The sequence below is a fragment of the Periplaneta americana genome, chromosome 14 (genome assembly GCF_040183065.1).
Source record: "Periplaneta americana isolate PAMFEO1 chromosome 14, P.americana_PAMFEO1_priV1, whole genome shotgun sequence".
Classification (NCBI taxonomy): Eukaryota; Metazoa; Arthropoda; class Insecta; order Blattodea; family Blattidae; genus Periplaneta; species Periplaneta americana.
Window position 1 is genome coordinate 57,161,979 of NC_091130.1, and position 15,973 is coordinate 57,177,951.

At 36.8% G+C, this 15,973-nt stretch overlaps 1 long non-coding RNA gene across 1 annotated transcript; it reads right to left on the bottom strand.

Annotated features, from left to right (window-relative positions):
• Positions 1 to 664: 664 nt before the first annotated feature.
• LOC138713988 (uncharacterized) lies at positions 665 to 10,361 on the bottom strand. Its single transcript, XR_011336023.1, has 2 exons — positions 10,224 to 10,361; positions 665 to 3,005 (listed from the first exon to the last, which is right to left on the bottom strand). It is a non-coding gene; the product is annotated as an uncharacterized lncRNA (long non-coding RNA).
• Between the last annotated feature and the right edge of the window lie 5,612 nt (positions 10,362 to 15,973).

The window sequence follows — 15,973 nt, forward strand, 5'->3', positions numbered from 1 at the left end:
CTAGGAGGGCAGAGTAGGAAGGAAGATTCAAACTGCGACCAGCGTCCACTTATCTTTTTTTTCAGTAGGTTATTTTACGATGCTTTATCATCATCTTAGCTTATTTAGTGTCTGAATGAGGTGAAGGTGATAAAGCCAGTGAAATGAGTCCGAGGCCAGCACCGAAAGTTACCCAGCGCTTGCCCATATTGGGTTGAGGGGAAACCCCGGAAAAAACCTCAACCAGATAACTTGCCCTGACCAGGAATCGAACCTGGGCCACCTGTTTTCGCGGCCAGACGCACTAACTATTACTCCACAGGTGTGGACTCGTCTGCTTATCTTAATTGCTAGGACGATCAGTGGCGGATTGTTAGTAACCATTAACAAAGCATGCTATACACAGGAAAAGACTTAAAAATGTTGTAATTGAATCAGTCAGTGGAATAAGGACTGAAGTCCAGAGAAGTAAATTTTTCAGGAGACGAAAAAAACATCACATCTCCTAAATCATTACACCAACACTAACAAACATTTGCATAGTTGCAGGTCATAATGCACCACTCTGACTGATAATGAACACTCACGTCTGAATTTAATAGTGGGGTAATAAATAGGATGATAAGTGATGGACTTCGGTCCTTATTACATTGTTTTACTACGCAAGTGTAAAAGACATGCACAATAATCTGAAATAGTGAATTTTATTTATTGAGTAAGTTGTATTTTTAGAAAACACAAATCACTTAAGCTAATTGACTAGAAAAAATAGGATATGACACCAATATGATTAATAATAATAATAATACAGTGGCGGCTCGTGAATTATTAAATTCGGGGTTCACAACAGTATATGGATAACAAAAGAGACTATTGATTAAATGTTGTCCTTTTCTTATGTGTCTTTAATTGCCAATAATATAAGACAAATATTTTTAAATAGGTACTGGAAGAGAAATTCATTTTGACAAGGTCTGAAACTAAATTTAAACAATAAGCTTAATTAATATGAAGATTAAAATTCAAGTTCATATCTAAAATTGTCAAAGTAAAAGCATTTAATATCTTGGTTTTACTATTTGTTTCTACAATAAACATTTCCTTTTACTAAAACAATTTGATAGTTTGTACTTAAAAAAAAATAAAGTGTATTATCTTAAAAGTACCCATTAGGAATATGCATCTTTCAGTTTTTATGTCACGGCTGGACTTCGATTTTTCTTCTATCCTTTATACATGTATAAGCTAAATATAAACAAAAGATCTGATACACAATGATACTGTATGTTAAATTTGACACAAAATTAGAAAATATCTAAATATTTCACACATAATAAGACATCCTAAAGGTCGGACATAAAATAAAACAATATTTGTACATTTGACACAAAAATAAGAAAGAACAACATCTAAATATTTTACACACAGTAGGAAAATATATAAAGATCTGACACACAATAAACACAAATATCTAAAGATCTAACATGCCGTAGGGTAATATAACACATATGTATGAAGCTTTGACATAAAATAAGACAAGTAGGCCTAATGATCAGTTACAAAATAAGATAGGCCTAATATTTATAGATTTGACACAAAATAAGAAAGTGTCTAAATATTTTTACAGTAGGAACATATCTCAAAGTTTTACACACAATAACACAAATACTGTATATTTCTGCAGATAAGACGACAATTGAATTATAAAAATATCCAAACGACAAGGGTAGTCTCATCTGGCAGATACAAAAAGGAGATCTTAAAATTCTACACTAAAACCATTACAAAATACAACAAATCACTTACTTGTATATTTAAAATCCTGCGAAATCATAATTTTCGTTGTCAAAGGCAAAGAATTGGTCAAGCACGTCCTCACTTTCAGTGTTAACAGTGTCGTCATATGGTCCCATTCTGAAAGTGGTGACTCAGTTCTACTTCATCAGTATTCCATAACAAATCATCCTCTGGACATCCATAGCGTTAGAAATTCCGCACTTATTTTTTAAAGGATTTTATCACTGTTTCCACTTCCACTTTTTTCCATGATTTCAGTGCGAACTCATAAGTGACGCAGCACACATGTTCATAGTTTGGGGTTCGTCTTGAAGGACAGATATAAGCTACAGTAAAATCATAATACTGTGCTCGAAATTTATACTTCGTCTTATCTGTGGAAATATATGCCTTCTAAAAATTTAACACATGATAGAACAACATCTAAAGCTTTACATACAATAGGACAATATAATACAAGCATAAAAAGATTTGACACAAAATAAGACAATATTTAAAAATTTGGCACACAGTGAAACAATGTTCATGTACAGTTTTGGTATAGAAAGTCGATCCTTCTTTCTTTCTTCGAAGCAAACAAATCAATCACAGTTTCATTAAAATTAGCAATGTTGCTAATCATGCTTTTTTCAATAGAAAGCATTGCTAATGCACTTAACTTTCCTTCGGTCATGGTACTTCTTAGAAAGGTCTTTATCATTTTTAAGGTTGAGAAGCATCTCTCGGCCTCAGAAGTTGTCATAGAAATTGTAATAACAATGAGCAATAGCTTGTAAGTCTCTGTATATTGTAAGTTATTTTCTATGAGAAATTGCAAAAGACTGACAGCGCCACTCATATTCCTAAAATCCGATCTTCTGTAGATAATCTGCAATTCTGTTTTAAGGCGATCCTTTTTCAGAAGTTCATAAACATCTATTATTTCTTCAATTAGTTCATAAGGGAAGTGTTTCTCATATTGTTGAAATTTTTTGACATCAAAGAGACACAAGGCAGAAAAGTTAGCAGTAAAAGAAAATCTTCTTTTTGCTTGATTTGCGATGTTGTTGCAGACTTCCTTAGCTGCCACAGTCTTATTAATGTAAGTAGACCTATTTTCTTCTTCTTTTTTTTTTTTTTGTTGGCACCTCCACATTCTCAACTTCCATGCTTACTGCCTCCATTCCCTCTCTTTCCTTCTGCATTGCAACATCATATACAGGCACAGATGCATAGATGACATACTAAATCTATACAAAGGAAACAAAAGACAGATTGAAAACCTACACATACACATAAACAAAATAAATCCGAAACTACACTACACACTAGAAACAGAGAACAACAAATCCATAAATTTCTGAGACATCGCAATAACAAATACAGACAACAAACACAAGTTCAAAACATACAGGAAACCCACTACCATGGTAACACATATACACAACACCTCCAATCATCCCACACAATACAAACACGCAGCATTCCGATCCATGATACATCAACATTCCTATGAACTAGCAGGACTATAAGTAAGAAATACACACTATCAAATACGTAGCATAGGAAAATGGATACAACCCGAACATAACAGACAACATCACAAGAAAGACTAAATGCAATCAACACTAACATATCAAAACATGAACACATACAAAACTGCATCATCATTCAAGGAACTAGAATACAACATAGAACACAGAACACACTACAAAAACATCTTAACACACAGACAAGACATCACAAATAAATACAACTTGACAAGAGTTTACAAACTATCATGCAACAGCAGCAACGACTTCTACATTGGACAGACTGGAAGATCATTTCAAACACGTTACAAAGAACATATCACAGCCTTACCAAACTACACAACAATTCAATCTACGCAGAACACATCACAAACTCCAACCATAGCTACAAGCTACAGCAACATAGACAAAGACATGAAAATACTACACATCCAGCCAGAAACTTGACGTCCACACCTGTGGAGTAACAGTCAGTGCGTCTGGCCGCGAAACCAGGTGGTTCAGGTTCGAATCCCGGTCGGGGCAAGTTACCTGGTTGAGGTTTTTTCCGAGGTTTTCCCTCAACCCAATACGAGTAAATGCTGGGTAACTTTCGGTGCTGGACCCCGGACTCATTTCACCAGCATTATCACCTTCATTTCATTCAGATGCTAAATAACCTAGATGTTGATACAGCGTCGTAAAATAACCCAATAAAAAAAATAAACTTGACACCCTAGAACAATATGAAATTTATAAGCATACAAAAACAGACCCACAGCACATCCTGAACACTCAACTCAATTTCAAAACACACACAATCATGAAAACATCCCACCACAACACGAAACCAGAAGATAGCGCAGGATTTTCACTAGACTTTGGACAATGAAACACAAGACTTCAAAACTAGTCAAGCAAGGTAAATCCTAAAGATTAACACAGTAAGGAAGTTGGAAATTTAATCAATGACCTATAAGACTTATGTGAAACCAGTTTTAATGTATGGCAATGAAGTTCTTATATCAACACAATCTAATGAAATAGAATCAAGCTATGAGGATAATTACATGTAGTGTTAAATCTGCCCCCACGCAAATAAGTACTAACAATATACGTACAATAAGGTTAAAAAAGAATGGGCCAATGGCACATGTCTGAGTTCCAGGAAGAGAACAGTGCACATGCCGGCTCCAGTTCATGTAAGTGTGCTGCATTTTGTTCTAAAACAACTGAAGAGTGAAATGGCAATAAAATTGATAAATACTAAATCTATCAAAATGGGGTACAAAATTCACCAAAACGAAGGTGAATGAGAAAGCTATGTAATATGCCAGATTAAAGTATGAGCCATTGTAGCATAGGTGGCTTAAACATGGGTCTAAACGAGATAGCATTGGTTGTAGGAGGTTCGAATCTCGGTTAGTCTTAGTGTTTTACATTACAAAATTACCATGCCGATAGAATGTTTAGTACATAGCACAACCAGTCCCCTGGGCAACACTACTGTCTTCATAAAACCGTCTGCATTTATATCTTATTTATAGCTTTTAAAAATATGTTTAACTACAACATTAAAACATGTTACCATTGTAAACATTAATTTTGTTCTATTTCTTTTAATAATGGCAATACTCAAATGATACTGTCTACCATTCTTCAGTTTAGCTTTGTTTTGTTTACCTATATTCTTCACAGGGAGTGTTGACAACGTTTGAAAGCCAATTTTCATAAATAATAAAACAACATTTGAAATAATAATAAAAAGTAGAGTGATATGTTATAATAATATATAACATATTGAATGATCGTCCACCTCTGCTTCAGCATGTGGACGTGAGGCCAGCAGCCGGCTGGTCGGTCTTGGCCCTTCATGGGCTGTAGTGCAATGGATTTACTTTACTTAATATATAACATATTATATTGATATTTCATATTCTTCATCAGTCATATGTCAGCCGATACCTGCAGCCGTTTAGGTTCTTGAAGCTCCTTTTTGGGCCAGACATGATATTGCAAACATTAATTAGGGCCTACATATCGAATTAAACCGTAAAATTTTGCATGGGGACTAGAGAAGGATAGTTCGTCCTTTTATTTAGATACATATTAAAATTATTTTACTTTAATATGTGTTTTGAATATTAACTCCAGAAATAAATTGTATTTTCGTCCAAAAACACTCGTGACACGAAATTTTTACAACTCTCATAATGTTGGATCATTCACGTCTTACAACTGTGTTATGACAAGGGAAGAGAATTCTATTACAATGAGACAGTCTTCACTCAGCGATTATGTGGCTTGGTCTGCGACATTTCTCAACAAACAAGTAGAAATAATATCATTATCAACATTGTCATATTTTACGACACGGATTAAGTCAAATTATTTCAGTTTCAAAGTGGTTTAATATCTGTCTGATCAGCGCTTTCTTGGACGCCCTATCTTTCTCCTTTCAACTGGTTTGTAATAAACCAGTTTACTGTATATGGTATTCCAGGATTCTATTCATTCTACGTGTTGTCTCCATTTATTATTGTCATCTTCTGTTTATTGAGATATAATTATAATTTCCCTATGTAACATGGCTGTACTTATATAATTAATATCACATAAAATTATTAATTTCTGCAAAGTATAAGAGTCTGAGAAATTATTATTATTATTATTATTATTATTATTATTATTATTATTATTATTAAGGTGATATGGTGAACACATGAAACTGACTATAAATGTTGTTTACTCATATTTGATGTGCTTCTGATTTTCAAAAAAGCAAATAAACTATTAATTTTGTATACAGGCTAGGTCGTGCCTAATAGCCCACAATGACACTTGCATAACTAAGTTTATTAACAAACTCCACTAACATTTGTCATTAAAAACATAAGATAGATAATACAATAAGAGAAAATCAACTCTACCAGGAAGCGAACTTACACCTCTGGTTTCGAAATCAGAAACATTACCCCAATGCCACACCACCTCGCTGTCATTGCAGATGGGTCGCTGTCAAAGACTCAACAACACAGCACTGCCTTCGAACACAATGAGTTTGCTTGTGTGAGCCTGACTTAAAAACTTTACATTAAATTGCCAACTGTACCTATTAAATACGAAATTGAGAAACGAAGTCTTATTTTGTCTGAGAAATTAAAACAAATTCCAAAGAATGCTTACTAGGAGGAACTACAAAAATTCTGAAGGAAACTCAAAACACAATCTGGCTTCTTCCAGGATATTTAAAAATTACGAAGTAAATACAATGTACAAACAACTGAAAATATAGAAAAACTTCTATTCCCAGAAATTAAATGTGAAAATGAACTGATACAACACATCACTGCAAAACGTGACATTGACCAATCAGTATTAAAATCATTAGCTATTGAAACCATATGTACAAGATATCCAAAATCTGAATGGCTTCATATTTATACAGATGGATCTCTTCTTAACAAACACAGTAACGCTGGAGCAGGAATCTAAGAGACTTTTTTAGCTTTTACGTATCTCTTGGAACAATGTCCACTCATTATGATGGTGAATTAGAAGCAATCAATACAGCTGTCGATCACATACATAAATTTAACAAAGCAGCTATACTTAGTGATTGTAAATCTGGACTCCAAGCACGAACATTGAGTCCTCCAGAAAACAGACTAGTAAGAGAAATTCTTTCTGCTCTTAAAATGCTACAAGGGCTTCGTAAAGAGGTAGTTTTTCAATCAATACCCTCACACTGTGGAACAGTAGCTAATGAGAAGGCTGACTTCCTAGCCAAAAAAGGAACAAACATCAGACAAACTCGAAATAATATGAGTACAATCTCCTTTCATACCTCAAAAGTCAGAATCAAACACACAGTCCAGTCCTTTTGTAAACAGGAATCCCTGAAGAAAAGCGAAGGCAAACCTTGGAATATTCTACTAGACAGTAATAACATCCCAGATTTGCTATAGTTATATTTCGCTTAATCACCTCTGATTTGCATTGGATTAATATTTACCAGCATCCACACTGCACACTGCACTCTCTGTAGAAATCAAAACTCCATCATGGAATAAACAACATTAGCTACAATGCCCAGCAATAAAGAAAATAAATGCTGATTTATCACCACAGCCCACCATATATTATTGGGAGAATCAGAGAAATCCAAGATCCTTAGCATTGGTCAACAACAATAACAGTATTCATTATTCATATTGTAAATTTGTGTACGTTACACTGTTTAACATGAATGCTGGAATAATCTTACTCTTGTGCATTCCAGAAAAAGCACAGTTAAAGTTACGGCACTTTTCATTTCCAGGTATGATCCATTAAAGTTACACGAAAATGCTAAGCAGACTGAACAGGCACTACAAAGAGTGAACAGCCCATCTCAACAATATCGTAATAAAAATACGCGCATTCTCATTCTTCTCCAAATTCTTTCTTGGAGCGAGTCTTGTTGGGAGTCCACCTGTATGTAGGTAACAATTTCGCACGACTGTCCACAAGTAGCATATATACAGGGGCTCTTGTTTACTGCACATGTGCAATGTGCTGTAAGCAAAACTTATACAATAAGAGAGCTCCAAATTTGTTTTCCGTATCTGTACATGCTCGTAGATCTGTGGTTGACACTTTTGTACGTGGTTTGTAACACCTGGTGCTATTCCACAAAGATATGGTGTTGTACATTACAAATTACTGATGAAAGATGTTGTAAAGTATGGAGTTGTATCTTTCTGTTCCACGAAAGAATTAAAGTGTATTGTACATTACCAATGAACCGCTACTAATGACGTCATATCAATAAACATACTATGTCATAACATGAAGCAACTGGTTATCTTCGTATTTCATTAATCGAGTTCAGTTATGTTTGCCTCTTTAATTGTAATGTATTTTAAGGTTGGTTATAGAGCAAAGATTCGTAGATTCTATGAATTTCGTAACACTGCAATGTTATTTATTTTAGTTTACTTCTTTAATAATGAAAAATTTACTTCCTTATTATCATCATGTTCTTCTGTGATCCCCACATAATGCTCCTTGATAATTTGATAGTTTCCCATATTAGCACTATACTAGGGACAGAAGAAATAGGCGGGAATGGCGAACCCCTCATTCACTACCCCGACTCTATACCCCTCAGAACCTGCTTGGTGTATGGTCCTATGCCAAATAACTTACTTCTCCATTCACACTTTTTGCACTATAGGAAAACTTAAATGAACAAATAAAATAATAACGTGATTTCTAGTAATTACAAATACCTGATTTACTGAATATTGTTGTTTTGTTTAGTCAACTTCCAAACACAGGTCTCAAACTCATAAGTGACAACAATGAGGCAGTTTCTCCATTGCATACGTCGCTGAATAGTAACATATTACACTAATCAGACTTTAGATTATATTATCATTTATAATATTTTTCAAGTTAGCCATTTCACAAATGTAATAATTATCATCATGTAATGTGAACGTAATACGAGAAATCAAATATTTAGCATTACACACAATTATTAGTATTTTGTTTTTATGTGTTTTCAGAATATTGTATTGAAATAGTAACTACTAAATGAAGTTTATACAGTTGTCAACTTTGTGAATCATGAGGAAATTAAGAATTAAAGTGCAAAAAAGTAATATATTTTTCTGTGTGTAAAAAATATACACGTTATTATAACATGAAAGAGTATCATAATAAAATATACTTATGTATTAGAAGCACACTTAAGAATGGCTTAGTTTAACAAAAGAAATAACACAATAAATATGACTAAAAATCGTTCTGCACAGATTCTCTTAACCGATGTAGAGATACACCACACTCCTTCGCAGTGGCTGTCTGTGTTGACACTTTTAATGTCATCACAAACTTTAAGTTCTTTCAAGAAACAACAAACTTGATAAATAACGCCTTTAGCATGGCTTCTGATATCAGGGCTCCACTGAGACATGACAGTGATTGCCTGGATAATTAGTATTTCAAAATACTGTTTATTGTGTTATTATGATATATTTTTTCGAACAAGCTCTAACATAGTAATATCACAGACGAGCACTTGTCAACAACTAGCAGCGACAGAAAGGTCTCTTTGTTCAGGTCATAAACCACTGGGGAAAGTGTGGAGTGAGTAGTTTCCGCACAAGACCAAAAACCCGCCTATTTCTTCTGCCTTTACTATAATAACGATCTTCACCCTCAAACTTAATTGTTGCGAAATTACAAACACTGCAAAGTTATTGAAATGGCGTCAAAGGAGATGAAATTGTTTCTTTTGAAGGAAATAGGAGCAAGAAAAGAAGATATTCTATAGCACATATTTATCAAAATATATCTTAATATTATGAAATAAATATAATTAAATCGCATTAGTACATGTATGTATTAGTCTCCTAATACTTGACAATTCACTAGTAAGTTAATATACTAGTACTTTTGTGGAACACAATCAGGAAACTTAATTGGTAATTTGTAAGTATGGAGTGGTAAAATACTGCTGTAGAGGAGTCTGTTGTGGAATAGAAACTCTAGTATGTTCACTACTTACTAGAGAATTTATTTGTAATGTACAACACCATGCCTGTGTGGAATAGGCCCCTGGTGTTGCCGAAACTCCAAAAGACACAAAACCCTATAAGAAAGAACTTAGGCTACTGTTTTATCGTCGTTAAAAGCTACATATTTTCACACATTCGAACATGCAAGTTATCAAAAATCTCTACAAACTAACTTCAAGAATTAAGGAGAAATGCCCGTTGAAGACATGAAAATGCAATAATTTAACACGAATATTTCTCAAAGCAAAAACCTTATATTTCTAGAGGTAAACAATATTAAACCCTCAGTTTGCTGCTATTGCAATGTGGATCACGAATATTGTTGGAGTAATAGTTCCTGCTAATTCAATTATTTGACCTAATAAAGAAGATAAAAGCCGCAAGGTCTTACCTTGCTGGCGAAATGTTTAGTCCACCATCATTACTTCTGTTGGGTATCCTGTTCGGCTGGGTTAGTCTCACTCCATGGGCTGCATGTCATTCTCGGTGTCAGTGCACGGGCTCCTGCTGTTCCCAGAACATTTCAGAAAGTGGAATAATAAATGGTAACATTTTAATCGACAATGGTGAAGTTTTAAGGGCTATAAATGCCGTAATTTGGCTCACTTTCCAAGAAAATAAAGATTGATGCATTAAATTAATCTTATTCCTGAATGAGTGGATTCTATGTTACATTCAGAGTTCACTTTCTCTGAAAATTTTCTCTGTCACAGATAGATCTCCCTATAGACCTAAAATACTGCAAGAAACTTTGATGATCGAATCAGTGAATTATATGTAGATTCCTGGAATTGTTTCGGAAGTTCTGAAAGACTTGTAAAAGCCGTCTATAAAATTTTCGGAAAGCTTGGAATTTAATTTAACACAGCTAGTGATAACAGGTGTAGATAGAATAGGGAAAGGGACTCGTATGCTGGGGAAGTGAGTTTGATTACACTCCGGCTCACTGATTATATTAGGATATATTTTTTCTTTCAACGCTCTTGGAAGCAGTGCCGAAAATGCAGTACACAGTGTAACTTTCCACATTTGAACGAGGAAAGATAAACTGTAGGCCTATGCACTTTTTTTTTCTTTCCAGCAACTTATATTTCTGTTATTTAACGAGGTCACTCATCGCCTGAATTAGTGGAATGGAGATGTTATTAAGGCAAAATGAAAGGGTTATGAAAGATGAGTTCATGTCAATTTAGTTGTTATTCAAGGGACCTGTGATCAGGTCGTGGCCACCTTTAAGGCCTTTGATATTGTGAGTTCATAACGCGGGTGAAAAATTACAAACATTTCGAAGCAGTTGTTCATTCGCACAATATATTCCTGTTAAATTAGAGAGAGGTGAAGATTTTCATAACAGTTACTTGAATTTGAATTAAATTTAATAATAACTGTAAACATATTGTAATGCATTATGCCTGTGTTTCTCAAACTTTTTCCATTGCCAATCACTTTTAACATATTGTACAAACTTAGAATTCTTGTAATCCATTTTTATTATTATCATCATCACTGTTATTATTATTATTATTATTATTATTATTATTATTATTATTATTATTAATCATTGACACTTCTTCTTCACCACACTCGGGAGGGAAAACATACTTAAATCATTGAAAATAACTTCAAAATTGTAACATACCATTCTAGATACACGATATCTTCACTGACAAGGTTATATTAGTAGGTAACAGTTGGGCTGGGAGGTCCCTGGCGAGATATTAACTATCCACAAATCCCTAAAAGCCCAACCTTGAGTGGGTACCGGACGTGCCAGCAGGTGGTGGATAGCCGAGGACCTGCACTGAGAATAGTGCAAAATCACTAGGCCTGGTCAGGCCTGTCTCTGAATATCAAATAACAGACTGTGAACCAACTCCCCAACCCTAAAGTGTTATGCATTTCCGTGCCGATGGGGTGCATGGCACATGGGATGTGTTACTAATGGAGTCTCCAAGAAACTGGCGACCTCTAGGAGTAAATAACCTTGCACTGGCAAAGAGGGCTCTGCCAGTGTGGAATGTTTAATTCCCCCACACTCGTGGGATCTAAACGAACACAAGTACAGAAATCAAACTAACTGAAACTGACCAAGGAGCCACTTCGGCAGACTTGGCAGTACTTCCTCAGAAAAGGCTGTTGAGTCCTTGGCTACAGGCGTTGAGAAAACGAGACTGCAGTCCGGGAAGCTCTCAGGAACTCAAAGGAAAAAACTCCTAAAGAGAAAAAAATGAAAGAGGGCACTTAGACAGTTGAAAAACCACACAAGAATACCTCTCCAAAAGGAAAAGAAATAGCAGGATTCAGTGGGAGATTTAAAAGGCCCCACTCAGGATTCTAGCACCTCTACTTCCGTCAAACAACATCCCAAAAACCACAGGAGCTTCACTGCGGAGCAGACTGTGTCTTATTGCGGATATCAAGATGGCAGTTGTCTGTCAACGTCATCCTGATACCAAGCTGACCTGGTTCAGACTAAACTTACTGCGGCAGTGGAAGCCACTACTGGAGAAGGAACACCACTGCAAAGCTGCAGATTTGTACAGGAAATCCTATGGATAACCTGTGCAAATGAGGGTACGGTAGTAAAGACTGGCTTATCCAGGAGGGAACCTTTGGGAGGGGGCGGAGCTGAAAGTTGTCAATTCCAAACAACCCAATGTGCTCGTCTGGATACCAGAAACTGTTGAACTATCAACAGTTAAAAACAGACTCAGGATACAAAATCTTGAGTTCAAAACTGAAGACTGGCTCCTTATGAGTCGGAAGGTGGGAGAGAAGGAGCAAATGCTGGCCTATCAGTTGACTTCCACTCGTACAAGGAACTGGAAAAAAGAGATTTCAAGGCCTTTTGGGGCCTTGGGAGGATCACCTTTAAAAATTGGACTGGGAGGCTGGTGATGAGGGTATTGCAGGTAAATCTACATCACAATAGGGCAGCATTGTCTGCCCTATGTATAAAGATAAGTCCTGCGATGTAGTACTCATCCAGGAACCCCGGTGCTACAATGGTATAATCAGAGGTCTCAAGGAGGCTGGTGAGGAATTGATATAGAATAGAACCACCAAGACTCCAAGAACCTGCATTATAATTAAAAATAATATGAAAATACTACCGTTAATAAACCTTTGTTCTAGGGACCTTACGGCAGTAAAAATAAAATCATCAAGTAAGGAGGGACCAAGGGAGATAGTTCTTGGATCGACTTACCTCGTCCACCAGAGATGTGGAGAAGCTGGTAGTAGCTGTCAGAAAGAGGGCTTACATCTGGTCATCGGTTGTGATGCAAATTCCCATCACACTGCGTGGGGGAGTTCAAACACCAACAACAGAGGTGAGTCTCTGTACAATTTTATTGTATCTAATAACTTCGATACAGCCAGTATTGGTAACAAACCTACCTTTGTTACCTCTAGAAGGCAGGAAGTTATCGATATAACTCTGGCCACCAATTAGCTGGTACATTTATTAAAAACTGGTATGTATCTGAGGATGTAAGTTATTCGGACCACAGATACATCCAATTTGAAATATTATGTAATTTTAAACAGGAAGAATCTTATCAGGATCCAAAAAAGACAGACTGGGGCTCCTACAAGGAAGACCTAACCAGGTATCTAAAGAAGATGGACGATACGATTAATGATTTCTCTGACTTAGAAATTGCTGCAGGGCAATTGCAAGATGCAATTATCTCTGCATACAATGACAACTGTACTCTTAAAACAAGGAACCTGGACCTTGCTAATAAGAGGAAGGAGACGAGAAGGCTATTTAATGTAGCAAAGATAACAGGACAATGGAGACTGAATATAATAAAGCCCTGAGAGAAGCTAAAAGAGCCTCCTGGAGAAGACACTGTGAGGAGATAGAACAGGCACCAGAATGTGCCATACTCCAGAAGTGTCTTAGTAAAGACTCTCGGTGTGCTATTGGCAATCTCCAATTAGAAAACGGAGAATTTACTAAAACAGAGAAGGAAACATTGGAGGAACTCCTCCTTGTCCACTTCTCTGGTTCACAAATCATACAAGAGCCTCTTGGTGCTGGGACAGTTTTGGACTTGAATTTCCAAATTACCGGGGTTTAAGAGAAAACTGGGCACTGCCAAAAGTGTTATTAGTTATGACAAGTTGAAATGGGCCGTGTTCTCATTCCAACCATACAAATCCCCAGGATATGACGAAATTATGCCCATCATGCTCCAGCAAGGATTAGAACCAATGTCCAAACAACTGATACTTATTTTAAGAGTTAGTTTGGCATTAGGACACATACCAATAAATTGGAGGCATAGGTACAAGGGTAGTATTTATACCAAAACCAGGGAAATCTTTGATCCTGGCGAAGTCCCTAAGACATATCGGTTTAATGTCATTTATACTCAAAACTCTTGAGAAATTGGTAAAGGACGGTGATTTGAATACCTTTTCTTTGCACAAGAACCAACATGCACATCAGGAAGACAGATCAATAGACACTGCACTTTTTCGGGTTTCACGAAAACTGGAAAAGACAATTAAAGCAAAGGAGGTGGCACTAGGTGCCTTCATTGATACTGAAGGTGCCTTTGACATTACCTCCTTTAAAGCTTTTACTACAGCTGCAAAGAAACATGGTATAGATGAAACCTGTATCAGATGAATTGAGTCCATCTTGAAAGGCAGAGTGGTACATACAACCCTCATGGGCAGCAATTTAGCTGCAAAAGTCATGAGTGGATGTCCACAGGGAAGTGTATTATCACCCATCCTGTGAAATGGATTACTGGATGAAGTCAGTAATCTAGGATTTGATATTATGGACTATGCTGATGATATAGCCATCATAGTTCGGGGAAAATTCACGAATACCATTAGGGAACTTATGCAAGTGGCCCTAAATAAGGTAACAACATGGGCTGAGAGAGGTCTTAAGATCAGTCCTCATAAAACAGCCTTAGTACCTTTCACCAGATAAAGAAATTTGAAGGGATTAGGACCATTATTTCTTAAAGGTGAAAAACTCAAAATGGTTGAGGAAGTCAAGTACTTAGGGGTGATTTTTGACTCTAAGGTAGACTGGAATCAACATTTAAAAAGAATAACACAACGAGCAAATACAGTTCTTGAAACTGTTAAGATGCACGTATGGAAAAAAATTGGGACTAAGGCCTAGTATGATTCACTGGATCTACACTAGAATAATCAGACCATCTACGAGGCCTGTCTAAAAAGTATCCGACCTTTAGCCAGAAAAAATATTTCAAATACCTGACGGGGCTGGGACCCTAATCCCCTTCAAAGTAGGCCCCTTGTGCTTGCACACACTTAGCCCACCGATCCTTCCACTGCCGGAAACACCTCTGGAAGTCTTCTTTTGGAATGGTGTTCAGCTCCGTCGTCGCGTTCCGCATTATCTCTTCTCTACTCTCAAAACGGGATCCTTTCAGTGGTGTCTTCAATTTTGGAAACAACCAGAAGTCGCAAGGAGCCAGGTCTGGAGAGTAGGGAGGTTGGCAAACGGTTGTAATTCCATGTTTGGCCAAGAAAGTGTGGATCAATTGGAATGAATGTGCGGGGGCGTTGTTGTGATGAAAGTGCCAGTTGTTCGCCGTCCACATGTCTGGTCTTTTGCGCCGAACTGCATCACGGAGTCGCCGGAGAACATCGTGATAGTACTCCTTTGTCACCGTTTGTCCTTCCGGTGCATATTCGTGATGCACAATTCCACGGACATCAAAGAAAACAGTCAGCATCACCTTGATTTTGCTTCGCACCTGCCGCGCTTTCTTCGGCCTTGGAGACTCGGGATGCTTCCATTGCGACGACTGTCTTTTTGTTTCTGGATCGTACCCGTACACCCATGACCCATCTCCAGTTATCACGGTGTTCAGAAACTCAGGATCAGTGTTGGCGGTGTCCAGAAGGTCCTGTGCAACGTCACAAAGGAGGTCTTTTTGTTCCGGGGACAACAACTTGGGCACGAATTTCGCAACCACTCGGTTCATGTTCAAATCATCACGCAAAATTGCATGTGCAGAATCTTTACTCACTCCAACCTCTTCGGCAATCTCCCGCACGGTCAAACGACGATCTGCCATCACCAAATTTCGCACCCTCTCAACAACAGCTGCACTCCGAGCAGTTTGGGGCCTGCCACAA